The sequence below is a fragment of the Dendrobates tinctorius genome, unplaced genomic scaffold (genome assembly GCF_039654945.1).
Source record: "Dendrobates tinctorius isolate UK_male_01 unplaced genomic scaffold, ASM3965494v1 ptg000116l, whole genome shotgun sequence".
In the NCBI taxonomy this organism is placed as follows: domain Eukaryota; kingdom Metazoa; phylum Chordata; class Amphibia; order Anura; family Dendrobatidae; genus Dendrobates; species Dendrobates tinctorius.
This window is the reverse complement of record NW_027361784.1, coordinates 48,796,413-48,815,858: the sequence shown is the minus strand read 5'-3', so window position 1 is coordinate 48,815,858 and position 19,446 is coordinate 48,796,413.

Genomic DNA, 19,446 nt, shown 5'->3' with positions numbered 1-19,446 from the left:
CTGTTATCACGTGACTGCTTAGTACCAGTCCCTGTGCCCATTGCTTTGTCTCAGGTCCTGTGTGCACTGCATGTCTTAGTTCTTCCACTCCCTGCGCACTGTCCCGTGCCCCCTGATACCACCCCTAAGCTGCCTCAGTGACACCATCAGTGTCATTACATCTTCCATGCCAGTGTTGTTCCAGTGGTGTTGGCACTTGTGTTCCCAGGGCTCGTGTGAGGTTATTATGTCATGGGAGCCCTGCAACCAATCAGCACTGGCATCACTCTCCCACCTTTGGATGGATATTTAATCAAGAGGATGTGAGCGGCCAGCCGCATCTCTCACTGCTTCTTGATTACTTTTCCGTTGAATAATTGGGGTAGAAAAAATGTCAAAAGTTAATTATAATATTGTTCAAAGTATATGGTAAAAATAAAAAGTGGCACAGGATGGAGTAATGTTACAAAAAATAAATTACTGTACTCCACTAGCAGCAAAAGATTCACCAACACCACTGAAACCAGTAGACTGGCAATAGTATTACCAAATGCAGGTCTAAGGCTACTTTCAGATTTGCGTTCGGAGGCGCAGCACAGGGCTGCTGCTAAGCTCCGCCCTGGCCACACCTCCTCCGGTTAGCTCTGCCTACAGGCGCATGACGCTGCATGCGACCAGCATACCCTATATTTAGCATTGGGCACACTGGCCGTGCGCTGGTATGATTTTGCACCCTTTTGGAGCTGCGCCGAGCGCACAAAAATGCAACACAGGAAAGAAGGGTGAGTATTATAGTTGAGCGATACCGTCCGATACTTCAAAATATCGGATCAGAATGGATCGGCCGATCTTTAAAAAAAGTATCGGTATCGCCGATGCCGATACCGGAAGTCCCATTCAAGTCTATGAGACTTCCGGTATCGGAATTGGAAAAACCCTTTCCTCCCTTGTACAGCCTCGGGGGTCTGTACCGGCCTGCCGGGGGGCTGTGCAGGCATCGTCCGATGGGACTACAAGTCCCATCGGGCGATGCCTGCTACCATGACAGTGATTGACACATTAGCCAATGATGGGACAGTAGTAGTCCCATCATCCGGCTAATGTGTTAAATGTAAAAAAAAAAAAAAAAATACTACATACATACATACTACATGCATGCTACATACATACTACATGCTACATACATAGTACATATATACTACATGCATGCTACATACATACTACATGCTACATACATACTACATACATACTACATATATACTACATGCATGCTACATACATGCTACATACATACTACATACATACTACATATATACTACATGCATGCTACATACATGCTACATGCTACATACATACTACATGCTACATACATACTACATATATACTACATGCATGCTACATACATACTGCATGCATGCTACATACATACTACATGCATGCTACATACATACTACATGCTACATACATACTACATACATACTACATGCATGCTACATACATACTACATGCTACATACATACTACATACATACTACATATATACTACATGCATGCTACATACATACTACATGCTACATACATACTACATACATACTGCATGCTACATACATACTACATGCTACATATATACTACATACATACTACATACATACTACATATATACTACATGCATGCTACATACATACTACATGCTACATACATAGTACATATATACTACATGCATGCTACATACATACTACATGCTACATACATACTACATACTACATATATACTACATGCTACATACATACTACATACATACTACATATATACTACATGCATGCTACATATATGCTACATGCTACATACATACTACATGCTACATACATACTACATACATACTACATATATACTACATGCATGCTACATACATACTGCATGCATGCTACATACATACTACATGCATGCTACATACATACTACATGCTACATACATACTACATACATACTACATGCATGCTACATACATACTACATGCTACATACATACTACATACATACTACATATATACTACATGCATGCTACATACATATTACATGCTACATACATACTACATACATACTACATGCATGCTACATACATACTACATGCTACATATATACTACATACATACTACATACATACTACATATATACTACATGCATGCTACATACATACTACATGCTACATACATACTACATACATACTACATGCATGCTACATACATACTACATACATACTACATGCATGCTACATACATACTACATGCTACATATATACTACATACATACTACATACATACTACATATATACTACATGCATGCTACATACATACTACATGCTACATACATACTACATGCATGCTACATACATACTACATGCATGCTACATACATACTACATGCTACATACATACTACATACATACTACATGCATGCTACATACAATACATTCATACAATACATACATAGACATACAGTACATATAACATAGAGTAACATACTTACCAATACTTGTCACATTGTTCCCCGAAGCCATTGTCGTCTACGGAATAAATATTAACATAACAAACCACAAAAATACTCACCCATGATCCGAAGCAGTCCACGAGTGTGTCCCACGACGATCTTGGGTAGAGAACTGCAGCATCAGCTGATGCTGCCGCTCTCTACGGGCTGCAGGAATACAATGACGGAAGGTAGGTATCCTTCCGCACTGTATTCCTCCGCCACTTAAAAAAAAAAAGTCCCTAGTCTCACTTTATGGTAAAAGCTGTGTGGGAATTTCCCACACAGCTTTTACCATAAAGTGAGACTAGGGATTCTTTAGACTTTTGTATGAGGTAACCTGGTGATTTGGCATTGCGCATGTGTTAAAGCAGGACTACACCTGCTGTGTGTCATTGTTAATTGCTTAGTGACCCTATATATATTAATTCCGGGGCTCCTGTAAAATGCGCCTCCTGAGGAAGCTAAGGCGTAACGCGCGTAGAGGCTTCAGGCAGTAGTGGAGGCTTCACCCTGTTACCTTTACCGTAAGTGTCACTCTCTTATAATATATGCTTGATGGCAGTATTAGTTTGTTGATACTTATGGTTGAGATATTTAATACGCATCTTATGCAATAGCTAATAGTTAGTACTTGCTTTCTTATTTATCACAGCGGGTTAATTCCCGCTGTTTAGTGGCAGGACAATTGATATGCACTTTATTCATCTCTAGTTGAGATTTAATATGCATTAATGTGCACTTTATCTTACCTAGCAATTAATAATTTGTTTTCATAGCTTTTACAGCGGTTTATCCCGGTTATGCTATGCTATGATAATTGTATTGCACTTTAAATTTTATTTCTCTTTGCCATATTATGGTAGATGATAGTCTGCAGTACTGATTGGTTATTATTTGTGGTTGAGGTGTTAGTGTTTATCCGCCCAAATGGCCAGCACAATATTTTTTATGCGATAATAATCGCGTTACCTGTAGTGCATACCATGCAGTAGCGGTCTGGCCTTTTGCTGCAGCAGATTTCTCCCGTATTTTTTGCGGGTTTATTTCCAAACTATGGCTAAAGAAATGTTTTTTATCACTTGCTTTATACCAGATTAAAGCGTTTACTGCAGCACTTCTGAATGCATTTGTACCAAATAGATGCGATTTATTCTTGAATAAATAAAGGGAGAACAATTTATTATTATCTCCCCTCTCACACGATTTTATGTATCTCACATATTATTGATTGCCTATACTTATTACTGCCTGCGTTAACATTGATACTCTGTGATTGTTTTAGATTTGTAAATATTTTTGTGTATAATAAAATTAATTCTTTTGCAAAAACTCTCTTGATCCCTGAATCTTACTTAATAGTTGAGATAGGGAATTTTGATGATTTATGTGGTATGTATGTAGCATGTAGTATGTATGTAGCATGCATGTAGTATGTATGTAGCATGTATGTAGTATGTATGTAGTATGTATGTAGCATGTAGCATGTATGTAGCATGCATGTAGTATATATGTGGTATGTATGTAGCATGTAGTATGTATGTAGCATGTATGTAGCATGCATGTAGTATGTATGTAGCATGTATGTAGCATGTAGTATATATGTGGTATGTATGTAGCATGTAGTATGTATGTAGCATGCATGTAGTATATATGTACTATGTATGTAGCATGTAGTATGTATGTAGCATGCATGTAGTATGTATGTAGTATATATGTGGTATGTATGTAGCATGTAGTATGTATGTAGTATGTATGTAGTATGTATGTAGCATGTAGCATGTATGTAGTATGTATGTAGTATGTATGTAGTATGTATGTAGTATGTATGTAGTATATATGTGGTATGTATGTAGCATGTAGTATGTATGTAGCATGCATGTAGTATATATGTAGTATGTATGTAGCATGTAGTATGTATGTAGTATGCATGTAGTATGTATGTAGTATATATGTGGTATGTATGTAGCATGTAGTATGTATGTAGCATGCATGTAGTATGTATGTAGCATGTAGCATGTATGTAGCATGCATGTAGTATATATGTGGTATGTATGTAGCATGTAGTATGTATGTAGCATGCATGTAGTATGTATGTAGTATGTATGTAGTATGTATGCAGCATGTAGCATGTATGTAGCATGTATGTAGCATGCATGTAGTATATATGTGGTATGTATGTAGTATGTATGTAGCATGCATGTAGTATGTATGTAGTATGTAGCATGTAGCATGTATGTAGCATGCATGTAGTATATATGTGGTATGTATGTAGTATGTATGTAGCATGCATGTAGTATGTATGTAGTATGCATGTAGTATGTATGTAGCATGCATGTAGTATGTATGTAGTATGTATGTAGCATGTAGCATGTATGTAGCATGCATGTTGTATATATGTGGTATGTATGTAGTATGTATGTAGCATGCATGTAGTATGTATGTAGTATGCATGTAGTATGTATGTAGCATGTAGTATATATGTGGTATGTATGTAGCATGTAGTATGTATGTAGCATGCATGTAGTATATATGTAGTATGTATGTAGCATGTAGTATGTATGTAGCATGCATGTAGTATGTATGTAGTATGTATGTAGTATGTATGTAGCATGTAGCATGTATGTAGCATGCATGTAGTATGTATGTAGTATGTATGTAGCATGTAGTATATATGTGGTATGTATGTAGCATGTAGTATGTATGTAGCATGCATGTAGTATATATGTAGTATGTATGTAGCATGTAGTATGTATGTAGCATGCATGTAGTATGTATGTAGTATATATGTGGTATGCATGTAGCATGTAGTATGTATGTAGCATGCATGTAGTATGTATGTAGTATATATGTGGTATGTATGTAGCATGTAGTATGTATGTAGTATGTATGTAGTATGTAGTATGTTTGTAGCATGCATGTAGCATGTAGTATGTATGTAGTATGTATGTAGCATGCATGTAGTATATATGTAGTATGTATGTAGCATGTAGTATGCATGTAGCATGCATGTAGTATATATGTAGTATGTATGTAGCATGTAGTATGTATGTAGCATGCATGTAGTATATATGTAGTATGTATGTAGCATGTAGTATGTATGTAGCATGCATGTAGTATGTATGTAGTATGTATGTAGTATATATATATATTTTTTTAAACATTTAACACATTAGCCGGATGATGGGACTACTACTGTCCCATCATTGGCTAATGTGTCAATCACTGTCATGGTAGCAGGCATCGCCAGATGGGACTTGTAGTCCCATCGGATGATGCCTGCACAGACCCCCGGACATCAGCACAGCCCCCCGGCAGGCCGGTACAGACCCCCACAGGGTGCACAGACCACCGGCAGGCCGGCACAGCCCCCCGGCAGGCGGTACAGACCCCGGGCAGTCCACACAGCCCCCCGGCAGGCCGGCAGAGGCCCCCGGAAGGCCTGAAATGACGGCGCATCATGATGCGCACACACCGCGCATCATGATGACGTCATTTCGGCTGTCAATCAACTTTGAACTTCCGATTCCGATGCGCGATATTGAAAAAATATCGGATGTCGGTATCGGAATTCCGATACAGCAAGTATTGGCCGATACCCGATACTTGCGGTATCGGAATGCTCAACACTAGTGAGTATAAATGTTTTGTTTTTTTTTTGTGTGTGTAATTTTAATAGGAGTGAGGGGACCATGCATACCAGGATTGGGGGAAGAGGGGTACCATGCATACCAGGATAGGGGATGAGGGGACCATGCATACCAGGATAGGGGGGTGAGAGGACCATGCATACCAGGATTGGGGGATGAGCGGTACCATGCATACCAGGATTGGGGGATGAGGGGTGCCATGCATACCAGGATTGGGGATGAGGGGTACCATGCATACCAGGATAGGGGGTGAGTGGACCATGCATACCAGGATAGGGATGAGGGGTACCATGCATACCAGGATAGGGGGTGAGGGGACCACACATACCAGGATAGAGATGAGGGAGTACCATGCATACAAGGATTGGGGGATGGGTACCATGCATGCCAGGATTGGGGGATGAGGGGTACCATGCATACCAGGATTGGGGGATGAGGGGTACCATGCATACCATGATAGGGGGTGAGGGGACCATTCATACCAGGAGAGAGATGAGGGAGTACCATGCATACAAGGATTGGGGGAGGGGTGCCATGCATACCGGGGATTGGGGGATGAGGGGTACCATGCATACCAGGATTGGGGGAAGAGGGGTACCATGCATACCCGAATAGGGAGATGAGAGGACTGTGCATACCAGGAATAGGGGGTGAGGGGACCATACATACCAGGATAGGGGGTGAGGGGGCCATGCATAACAGGATTGGGGGTGAGGGGACCAAGCATACCAGGATAGGGGGTGAGGGGACCATGCATACCAGGATGAAAGGGGTGCCATGCATACCAGGATTGGGGGGGTGAGGGTACCATGCACCCGGGTTCATAGCTTATATATACAGTTGTGGCCAAAAGTATTGACACCCCTGCAATTTTGTCAGATAATACTCAGTTTCGTCCTGAAAATGATTGCAAACACAAATTCTTTGGTATTATTATCTTCATTTAATTTGTCTTAAATGAAAAAACACAAAAAGAATTGTCCTAAAGCCAAATTGGATATAATTCCACACCAAACATAAAAAAGAGGGTGGACAAAAGTATTGGCACTGTTCGAAAAATCATGTGATTCTTCTCTAATTTGTGTAATTAACAGCACCTGTAACTTACCTGTGGCACCTAACAGGTGTTGGCAATAACTAAATCACACTTGCAGCCAGTTGACATGGATTAAAGTTGACTCAACCTCTGTCCTGTGTCCTTGTGTGTACCACATTGAGCATGGAGAAAAGAAAGAAGACCAAAGAACTGTCTGAGGAGGACTTGAGAAACCAAATTGTGAGGAAGCATGAGCAATCTCAAGGCTACAAGTCCATCTCCAAAGACCTGAATGTTCCTGTGTCTACCGTGCGCAGTGTCATCAAGAAGTTTAAAGCCCATGGCACTGTGGCTAACCTCCCTAGATGTGGACGGAAAAGGAAAATTGACAAGAGATTTCAACGCAAGATTGTGCGGATGTTGGATAAAGAACCTCGACTAACATCCAAACAACTTCAAGCTGCCCTGCAGTCCAAGGGTACAACATTGTCAACCCGTACTATCCGTCGGCATCTGAATGTAAAGGGACTGTATGGTAAGAGACCCAGGAAGACCCCACTTATTACCCCGAGACATAAAAAAGCTAGGCTGGAGTTTGCCAAAACTTACCTGAAAAAGCCTAAAACGTTTTGGAAGAATGTTCTCTGGTCAGATGAGACAAAAGTAGAGCTTTTTGGGCAAAGGCATCAACATAGAGTTTACAGGAGAAAAAAAGAGGCATTCAAAGAAAAGAACATGGTCCTTACAGTCAAACATGGTGGAGGTTCCCTGATGTTTTGGGGTTGCTTTGCTGCCTCTGGCACTGGACTGCTTGACCGTGTGCATGCCATTATGAAGTCTGAAGACTACCAACAAATTTTGCAGCATAATGTAGGGCCCAGTGTGAGAAAGCTGGGTCTCCCTCAGAAGTCATGGGTCTTCCAGCAGGACAATGACCCAAAACACACTTCAAAAAGCACTAGAAAATGGTTTGAGACAAAGCACTGGAGACTTCTAAGGTGGCCAGCAATGAGTCCTGACCTGAATCCCATAGAACACCTGTGGAGAGATCTAAAAATGGCAGTTTGGAGAAGGCACCCTTCAAATATCAGGGACCTGGAGCAGTTTGCCAAAGAAGAATGGTCTAAAATTCCAGCAGAGCATTGTAAGAAACTCATTGATGGTTACCGGAAGCGGTTGGTCGCAGTTATTTTGGCTAAAGGTTGTGCAACTAAGTATTAGGCTGAGGGTGCCAATACTTTTTGTCTGGCCCATTTTTGGAGTTTTGTGTGAAATGATCAATGTTTTGCTTTTTGCTTCATTCTCTTTTGTGTTTTTTCATTTAAGACAAATTAAATGAAGATAATAATACCAAAGAATTTGTGTTTGCAATCATTTTCAGGAAGAAACTGAGTATTATCTGACAGAATTGCAGGGGTGTCAATACTTTTGGCCACAACTGTATTTATATATATATATATATATATATATATATATATATGAAAAACGACAAAGCAAAGTCCAGCAATAACATGAGCAATCCAGGATGCTGTTAAAATTTTTTTCTTTTTATTCATAAATCCATTAAAATGCAATGGTCCAAGCAGTTCAAAACAGCAATAACGCAGGAAAGTCGTGCTGATACGACTACGCGTTTCAGCGGTAGAACCCGCCTTCTTCACGGTCCAGAATCTAATCTGCTTTCCAAACATGGAACCTTATATACATCCCACTCCCATCAGGGTAATTATAAACATATGTGAGAGACTTAAAAACATGTGCTATAAAAGCAGATCAAACATATAAACTATCCACATATTGATCAGTATACAACATGCATAAAGATTATAAGGAAAGAATTCAACATAATGGAGAAAAGTACATAGGAATGTCCGATAACCTGACCATAAGATTTAAGGCCCTGTGCACACAGTGCAGACTCCGTGCAGTTCCGCAGCAGATTTGGCCCTGCAGAACCGCAGCAGAAAAGCAACAGAACTGCACGTGATGCACAGTACCATTTAAGGCTATGTAAAACAAAAAAGGCTGTGCACATGCTGCAGATTTTTCTGCGCAGATCTGGTGCAGAATAAAAGAAGCAGCATATCGCTTCTCCTGTGCGGCTCTGCTGCAGCTCTCCACCTGCTCCATTATAGAAATCTGCAGGCGGAAACTGCAGGGGAAATCCGCACAAAAACTGCACCAAATCTGCGACAAATCTGCACTAAAACTGCAGGCAAAACGCAGATCATCTTACCTAAAGATTTAGCAAAATCTACGCGGAAAATTCCACAGCAGAATCGGCACCGTGTGCACATAGCCCCAGTGGTACAAAAACATAGAATAATAGTATTAACCAGCATTATATAATACAAATTTATCAATAGTGCATAATGGAGGGCACTGTACTGCTTAAGGAAAGTGCCCCTGACTGGGGTGCCTTTCCTCCCCTCCCCTTAGGGTTAATTGAGCTGGCCCACCCACGTTGTTTTGGGGCAGGTTTAGTATTGTAGGGCCAATGGGATCAGGAAGGGGTTAGTGCAGCCCCTTCCTGTAATTATATAGCTCCAGTCACCCTCCCTCTTTCTCATGGCAGCTGATCCGGGAAGTGCTTGTCGAGCACTGTCTGGCGGTATTATGGCAGACCCTCTTTTGGAGGCCCTGCGATTGCGCGTGCTGCAAGAGGGAGAGTCCTGGCTGCAGAGTTTCCTGGCGGGGATTGACACTTACCGGGGATCCCCACGGGCTGCGGCTTCTCTGGGGGCGCCTGGTCTTGGTGGGGCTTCACCGCGGTCGGGTCCCGCTGCCGCCGCGGTGATACAGGAGGATCGGTCGGCGGCGGTGGTGGTGAGTGGAGGCAGGCGGTCCGGGCGTCGATCCCGCCCTCCATTAAGATTGCGAGACGCCGCTGGCTGGGGTTTCCCGGGGGCGCTCGGCTAGGCGGAAGTCGCCGCCCCCGGACTTCCGGTCCCGGGACACTGATCGTGCAGTGGTGCCTGCACGTGGGGCACAGAAGCGCGGGACCAGGGTTAGGGAGGCTGAGGGTCCCGGGCACGTGAGCGGCATAGCGGTGGTGATTGGGAGGGAGCAGGGCCAGTCGGCGCGGGGGAGTAATTTTGTGGGGGAAGTGGGATCAATAATGGGAGGGAGGCAAAGTGCGTCCTCCTCTGGGTCACCTGAAGACCAGTTTATTGAGCAGCCCATTGCACCCAGGGTGGAGGAACGGAGGAGGGGTAGCATTTCCCAGATTGCTGTGGCGGGGGTACAGGCATCCTCGCCGCTCATTGGTTTGTGTGTGCCGAGCACTACAGTGCTTACTCCTGCGCCGCAGGGAGGTGGTGTTCCGGGGGATGATGGTCTGGGCCAGACTTCGGCTACTGCCGTAGCTGGTGAGGTCAGGGAGACTTCTGGGGCTGCTCCAAGGGCTGATTACTCCCCGAAAGGGAGGAGAGGCAGGCGTAGACGCCGGGGATCCTCCTCCTCCTCTTCCACTTACTCATCTTCCCCGCAGCCGCGTCGGCATGGGCACCACGCATCACAGCGTCGCCATAAGAAATCTAGGCACTCAGGCCGCAGAGCGTCCTCTCGCGGTCGTCATCACCCCCGGTCCTCGAGACGTGGCTCTCCATCTTCAATGTCAGAGGTGTCCAGCGCGTCTGTGAGTCCCGAGCGGATCCATGGCCCTCCTCCCGAGCGGCGGGAGTCGAGGGCTCGATCAAGGGCTCTCAGCCTGGTCGAGACGGGCGTGACTCCCGAGGCTACGAGTCACGGCATCAATGTTCTGGCGGGTCGTCCGGGAGCCGGAGTTCCTCCATCTATGGGAGTCCCTCCTCCAACGGTGCATCCGGGTGAGTTTTCCCTGTCGGGATCTTCAAGTGTGGATAATGCAGCTATGATTTCTGTATTGCGAACGTTGTTAGGGCAATTGCCCCCTACAGCTGGAACAGCAACGGAGTGTCAAAAGGTGGATTCCCCGTTAGCGGGGCTGTACAAGGATACCATGTTTTGTGGGGTTAGTGCGTTAGGGTCGCACATTGATGATGATACCAAAAAGAAGATTTGGGGTAATGACTATATTGATATTTGGTCGCTGGTCTCGGTGGATCAGCACACAGTGGATAAAGAAAGAAGGCCGGGTGAGAGGTTTTCAGAGAGAGTGCGTCCCAAAGTGGCTAAGACAATGAATAATTGGTTGCAAGCTTTCGCCGTTCTGGGTTGCATTATGGGGCTGAAGCACCCGAGCCGCTGCTCCGAGCTGTTTATTTATCAGGATATGATTTACAATTCATATAAGGCTCATGGTGGTTCAGCTTGGTGGAAGTATGATGAGGAATTCAGGAGACGTTTAGCCCTTCACCCGGAGATTGGCTGGGGAGTGAAGGCGACTGAGGTGTGGCTGCGCCTTATGATGACGCAGAAGCAGTATCCCTTTCCGTCAGCGGCTGCTGGACAAGGATCAACAGGTTCCAGTTCAGTGGTCGTGCGGAGACCGGGTACCTGTTGGTTGTTCAATGAGGGACACTGCCGGTTTTACGGCCTCTGCAAATTCCGACATGAATGTTTGGCTTGTGGAGGATCCCATCCGGCGTCCAGGTGTTCCCGCCCTGCGGGAAAGCTGCCAGTCAAGCCGCAGCAAACTGAAAGGAAAGACGCCAGTGAACGTGGTCGCGATGGAGCCATGGTTAGACCGTTATCATAATAAGGAGGCTGCAGGTATGCTGCGTTTTGGTTTTTCAGAAGGTTTTTTCATCCCTTTTAAATTGCATAGGTCCCCCCGGTTTTGTGTCAAACTTGACGTCTGCTAGGGAACACCCAGAGGTCCTGGTGGCGAAAGTGCAGAAGGAGGTAGCGTTGGGTAGAATGGCTGGTCCATTTGTATCCCCTTTGGGAGTGGTGCCAAAGAAAGACCCAGGTTCCTTTCGTTTGATTCACCACTTGTCTCACCCGAAGGGGTCTTCGGTGAATGATGGTATTTCCCCTGAGGATGCTTCAGTATCGTATGCATCTTTTGACAGGGCTGTGGCTTTGGTCAGGGACGCGGGTAAAGGAGCCTGGTTGGCGAAGTCTGATATCGATTCGGCGTTTCGTTTGCTGCCGGTGCACCCGGATTGCTTTCATTTGTTAGGTTGTAAGGTAGACGGTGAGTTCTATTTTGATATGTGTCTTCCCATGGGATGTTCTATTTCATGCTATTATTTTGAACTTTTTAGTTCATTTTTGGAGTGGGTAGTGAGGTGGCAGTCAGGAATGAGGTCTGTCACTCATTACTTGGATGATTTCCTTTTTGTCGGCCCCGAGGACTCGGAGGTGTGCAGCACTTTGCTTTCAACATTCACGTCTATTGCACGGACGTTTGGTGTACCTTTGTCACCAGAGAAGACCATCGGTCCGGTTCAAACCTTGTCGTTTTTAGGCATTGAAATTGATACGGTGGCAATGGTGTATCGATTGCCAGGCGACAAGATTCAGAAGTTGGTCTTGTTGATTGAGGGTTTCATGTCTGTTCGGAAGGTTACACTTTTGCAGATGCAATCATTGTTGGGGTTGTTGGTCTTTGCGAGCAGGGTTATGCCGGTAGGTAGGGCATTTTCACGTCGGTTGTCGTTGGCTACGAAAGGGGCCTCTAGCCCGCACCACAGGGTGCGGGTGACGAGGGCCATGAAGGCGGATTTGGAGGTATGGTTTTCCTTTTTGCACACCTTCAACGGGCATACTTGTTTTATGTTACCGTGCCGGACGGCACAGGATTTGTTCTTGTTTACGTCAGTGGATGGAGTTGCTGGTTTCACGTCAGGCTTTGGGAACCGTCGGTGTCGGGAGTCTTGGCCGGATTTTTGGACCAGGTCGGGTTTTGATCAGGACAGGACCCTGTGCGAGATTTTTTCAATTGTTGTATTGATTGAGCTGTGGGGCTATTTGCTGTGCAATCAGGAGATTCAATGGAAGACAATCACTCCGGGGGTGTCTCGCTGTCTCAATCATATGTCGTCTAGGTCTCCTCCTGTCTTGGGCCTTCTTCGTCGGTTGGCTTTGCTCTGTTTGAAATTCAATATTTAGCTTCGGGCTCAATTGGTACAAGGCCCCAATGTTTTGTTGCTTAACTTTTCCGATTCCTCTGATTTGCAGGTTTCCACGGTCCCTGGTCCCAATGCCCTTCCGGAAGTTTTCAGCTGCCCGCGGATTCTGTGGGATGCGGTCGGGAACAGTTGATGTCCCTCGTTCGTTCCTCTGTGTCCCAGTCGACGTGGAGAGCATATGGTAAGGTGTGGACGGAATGGTGTCAGTTGGCTGGTTGCAGACTTGTTCAGTCATGTGAGGCTTTGAGATTGCAAGTCACGGTTGAGTACTTGTGTCAGTTGCGTAGTAAAGGTTTATCGGGCACGTCGGCACAGCAACGCTTGTCTGGCATTGCTTTTCATTTTCAGTTATTGGGTTGGTCTGATGTTACAAAATGTTTCATAGTCCGGCAGGCTATGAAGGGTTGGAGGAGGGTTCAGCCTAGCAACGAGTGTAGGCGTCCGGTGTCCCTGGCCCTCCTTGGTCAACTCATAGGTATTTCTGGTAGCGTGTGCAGTTCGGCGTTTGAAGCGGCCCTTGTGTCCGCCGCTTTTGGATTGGCATTCTTTGGGGCCTTAAGGGTAGGGGAGTTGGTTCCATGTTCAAAGTTTGATTCGGGGTGTGGGTTGCGTTTGGAGGATGTGGTTTTCTTGGAAGAGTCCATGCGAGTGAGAATACGTAAGTCAAAGACTGATCCTTTGGGTAGGGGTTCCTGGGTTTTGCTGCGTGCTTCCAGATTCTCGTTATGCCCGGTTGCTTTGCTTCGGTCGTATGTAGCTGTTAGGGCCGGAGGTACATTTTTCTTTGCGCATGCGGATGGTGTGCCTTTAACGAGGTATCAATTTCAGGCCGTGTTTAATAGATGCTTGGAGAAGTTAGGAGTTCCAGCTGGTGAGTATGGCACTCATTCTTTTCGCATTGGGGCGGCTACGGAAGCGGCAAAGGAGGGTCTTCCTGATGTCGAAGTGCAAAGAATTGGGAGGTGGAAGTCAGCATGCTTTGCTCGTTACATTCGTCCGGATTTGTTATATTAACAATTTCTTTTCCCGCAGATTCCGTCAGACCGACTGTATGGTTGCTGGGACATTCCTACATCTTCTGGGCTGAGTGTCGCCCAGGTGGACGGCACCTTGGATTTCGAGATGTAGCGTTCATGTGGAAAGGCATTAGGGGCCTGCAGTGGCCGCAAGTTTTACCGGAGGTGGTCTCAATTGCAAGGGGAGCTCGGGGGCCGAGCATCCTGGTGCTACATGCGGGGGGCAACGATCTTTGCTCGTACAAGGTGGCGGAGCTCCTGACTATGATGCGGGCTGATATGGAACGCTTTCATAGTTTTTTCCAGGAACTGGTGCTAGTTTGGTCAGAGATCGTCCCGAGGGCGGTGTGGCAAGGGGCCCGAGATGGTATGGCAGTTGAACGCTCGAGGAGGTCTATCAATGCCCGTATCTCTAAGTTCGTGCGTGAGAGGTTCGGTGTGGTTGTTCGTCATAGACAACTGGAAGGAAATAACAGTGCTCTGCTAAGGCCTGACGGGGTGCATTTGAACGACATCGGGCTCGATATCTTCTTATCCGGTTTACAGGATGGGGTAGAGCAAGCTTTGCTATTGATGGGTGGGGGTCGGAGTCCTGTTTAGATAACAGGATCCTCCGTGGCGGTGTAAGAAGGAATGGCACAAAGCTACGGCTCGCTGGCTGACTTGCCTGCGAATACAGAGCAGGGCATTTGCGGCGAGCGCGGTTTAAGAGAAGCTAAGTGCCTCTAAATTTGTTGTTTGAAATACATTCAATAAAGCTGTGACCGACCTTCACCCATCATCTGTTTTCCGAGTTTGATTTATTAATGGTTAAGTGGGGTAGAGGAAATGCTATGGGGTTTTTAGCCCTGAGTCACAACAGTCTGATATCCAGGCGGTTATTAAAGCCCTGTGGCATGCGAGTCCCCAACTCAAATATCCACCTACTTTCTCTTGCAAGCACTTTTTTATGAAAATCTCCCCCTCTCAATGGTTTTTTTACATGCTCTATGCCCATAAAGGAGAAACCGCGTAAATCCCCATTATGTTTTTTTGAAAAATGTCGGGATACTACTGATGCACCAACCATAGGCAAATTACTGGCGTCTGATAGGTGTTTGCGGATTCTAGTTTTAAGGGGGTTCATCCTGCAACCTACGTATTGCATACGGCATATGTTGCAATTAATTAGATACACTACATTCTCCGTATTGCAGTTTATAAAAGAACAAACATTAAACTGGTTTTTATTGGAGATAGATGTAAATGTTTTAGATTTATTAGCAAAACCGCAGCACTTACAGATATTGGCACCGCATTTAAAAAATCCTGTTGTTTTTAACCAATTGCTAGGGGAAATTTTTTCCGGATCTTTGAACATGCTGGGTGATAATAATGTAGCTAAAGTCGGGGCTCTTCTTGCCACAAAGGCAATATCATTATTTTCCACAATATTTTTCAAAATATCATTCTGAGATAACAAGGGAAGATATTTTTTGATGATTTTAACAATAGACTTAAACTGAGGACTATAGTTGGTACTGAAAACCACCCTAGATTTTTTAGAGTCAAACTGTCTTTTTTTCTCAGTAGATTCCAACAGCTTAACCCTATCCATGCCTGCTACCATTTTCCTGGCTCTGTCCAAGGACCAATTAGGATATTCCCTTTTTTTTAAAATTATTACAGGTCATTTCAATTCCTTCCTCCAATTTGTCACTAGATGTGGTATTCCTTTTTAGTCTAATAAGCTCCCCCACAGGAATATTGTGACTGACATGTTTGGGGTGATTAGAGGAAGCCATTAAAATACTATTGCATGCAATGGATTTTTTATAGGGAGATATCAGAACCCCATCATTGTCCAGATCTGCGGTCAGTTTCAAATCCAAGAAGTTAATTGATACCTCATGACCACTACTAGTAAATTTTAGATTGAAATCATTCAAATCCAAATAAGAAAAGAAAGTTTTTGCAGATGAGAGACTACCCCTCCAGACAAATATCAGATCATCAATAAATCTCCCCAGCCAAACAATATTATCCTTGTATGGGTTATCAACATTAAAGATATAATTGTCTTCCCACACAGACATAACCAGGTTAGCTAGGGAAGGTGAAAACTTGGCGCCCATGCTCACACCCTGTGTCTGGAGGAAATATCTCTCATCAAACACAAAATAGTTGTGGCTTAAAAGAAATTGAATTGAGGAAACAATAAACCTCTGAATGGAATCCTCATAATTACTGTATCTGGACAAATAATATGTGATGCATCGTAACGCGACGTGATGGGGGACAGAAGGATATAACCCCACCACATCGCAAGATAACCACACATAATCAGATTGCCAGTGAAATGTTTCCATAATCTGTATTATACTTTTGGAATCTTTAAGATGACTTGGTGTTAATGGCACTAAAGGTTGAAGATAAAAATCAACCCACTCCCCTAGTTTCTCACTAAATGATCCGATCCCAGACACGATAGGTCTGAGAAGGGGAGGAAAAACCTCTTTATGAACTTTAGGGAGTGAGTGGTATATTGGGACAATCGGTGTTTCACAAAAAATAAATTTTTTAATTCTGTCTGAAATAGCACCCATACTAATTCCCATCTGTAATAGATGTAATAATTCAGAGTTAAATGAATTAGTTGGATTAGATGGCAATTCAATATAGGTGCTACTGTTTTCTAAATCCAGCAAGTTCATTTTCTTATATAAACCAGCATTGAGAGCCACAATAGCGCCCCCCTTGTCTGCCTGGACAACAAGGAGATCGCCATTAGCCCTCAATTTATCAATTGCCCTATGTTCAGAAATACTCAGATTAAATTTAACCTCTTGATGTTCTACTTGATTATAAAGAGACACAAGCTCACTTTCAATTGTTTCCTGAAAAAAATCAAGGAAAGGAGGTCTCGATTTTACTGGGTAGAACATGGGATTACGAGTCTGAAACCTGTCATTTAGATTAACCCTATCCTCCAACTCTGTCTCCCCCTCTAGTTGTCTTAAATTAGAGACAGCTACCTGTCCACTAAAATGAATACAGTTATTATCAGATGATATACTGACAGATGATAAATCATTATACACATGAGTATGATCCTCATTATAATGAACTTTAAGGGTCAAATTACGTGCAAATCTATTGATATCAACAATAGTGTCAAATAAACTGAATTTTTTAACTGGAGAAAAACCTAGTCCTTTAGAAAAGAGTCCAATCTGTGAGTCTGTCAAAATGTAACTGGAAAGATTGAATACAGGAATCTCCATTAACGGCGCTTGCGAAACGTCATATGAAAACCATTTGGACTTGTGTTTCCTTCCTCCCCTCTTGCATATTCGTTTTTTGGCAAGGCACCTTCTTGTTGAAAGTTCCTTTTTTGGTGTTTTTTGCCACCAGTCTGAATACTGGCTACTGAAGCAACTGAGGAGTCTGTTAATTCATCCGATGTTTCCCCAAAAGAGGTATCATAATTGGCCGTAGAATTAAAAGATACTTTAGGTTTCTTATACCAGGACTTATGTTTTCTCAGAATAGAGGGAGGATTACTAGCCCAATTATATATTTTGTCATTCTTGTGATCATCAAGATCTCTCTGAAATTTTATTTTCTTTATAGCTATAATAGAATGCTCCCTTCTTTTTAAATTATTATACATGCGGTCCTGGAATTTAGTGATGGTATCTGAAGTCTCCAGATTTTTAACAGAATTTTTGATAAGCTCAATTTCGTTATTAATTTTAACAAGTTCCTTATCCTCCTCCTCTATAATCAGTTTAATCAGTTTAAGTGAACACTCACTCAGAATAATGTCCCAGTTTTTTTTGAAAGTCCGCTCCATAAGCAGTGGTGGATTGTTTTTTCAGTCTGAGACCACGCGGTATCATTTTCCTCTCCAAATAACCGTTAAGTTGTGGTCCCTGTTCTGTTGCTTTTCTGCTGCGGTTCTGCAGGGCCAAATCTGCTGCGGAACTGCACGGAGTCTGCACTGTGTGCACAGGGCCTTAAATCTTATGGTCAGGTTATTGGACATTCCTAATGTACTTTTCTCAAATATGTTGAATTCTTTCCTTATAATCTTTATGCATGTTGTATACTGATCAATATGTGGATAGTTTATATGTTTGATCTGCTTTTATAACACATGTTTTTAAGTCTCTCACATATGTTTATAATTACCCTGATGGGAGTGGGATGTACAGTATATAAGGTTCCATGTTTGGAAAGCAGATTAGATTCTGGACCGTGAAGAAGGCGGGTTCTACCGCTGAAACGCGTAGTCCTATCTCCACGACTTTCCTGCGTTATTGCTGTTTTGAACTGCTTGGACCATTGCATTTTAATGGATTTATGAATAAAAAGAAAAAAAAATTTTAACAGCATCCTGGATTGCTCACGTTATTGCTGGACTTTGCTTTGTCGTTGTTCACATTTGTATGGATGGACTCCTACATCCAGATCCGGGCACAACGGAGTTAACCAGGTCAGCTGAGGTTCCAGGTGGTTCACAGGATTGAGCTGGTCTACATTGTTGGATATATATATATATATATATATATATATATATAGACTGTATGTATGTTTTCACGAATATTTGAGGCTATGGATCCATTATTTGTCCATTTTGAAAGCCATACGGATGCCATACGGATGTCACACGGATATTTTGATGCGAGGAAATCGCATCCTTGCATCAAAACGGATTACATACGGATCACTGTTCATGAAAGATTGATGCTATTCTCAGCTGTAAAAACGGACCGATTTTTATACGTTATGTGTGACTCCAGCCTAGGTCACATGCATAGTGACAGGACCTCACCCTGTGTGCAACCTATGTGTTACATGTCTGTCAGTATATACACTTTACCTTCTCTGAAAGGCTACAGAGGCTGCAATGCCACTAACAAGAGACACCGCTAACCAAACACCACCATGAAGACCAAGGGGATCTCCAAGCAAGTCAGGGACGAAGTTGTTGAGAAGTACAGTACAAGTCAGGGTTGGGTTATAAAAAATATCCAAGTCTATGATGATTCCCTCGGAACATCATTAAATCCATCATTATCAAATGGAAAGAACAAGGTACCACACCAAACCTGCCAAGAGAGGCCGCCTACCAAAACTCTCAGCCCAGGCAATGAGGGCATTAATCAGAGAGGCAGCACAGAGACCGGCGAAAACAAGGAAAAA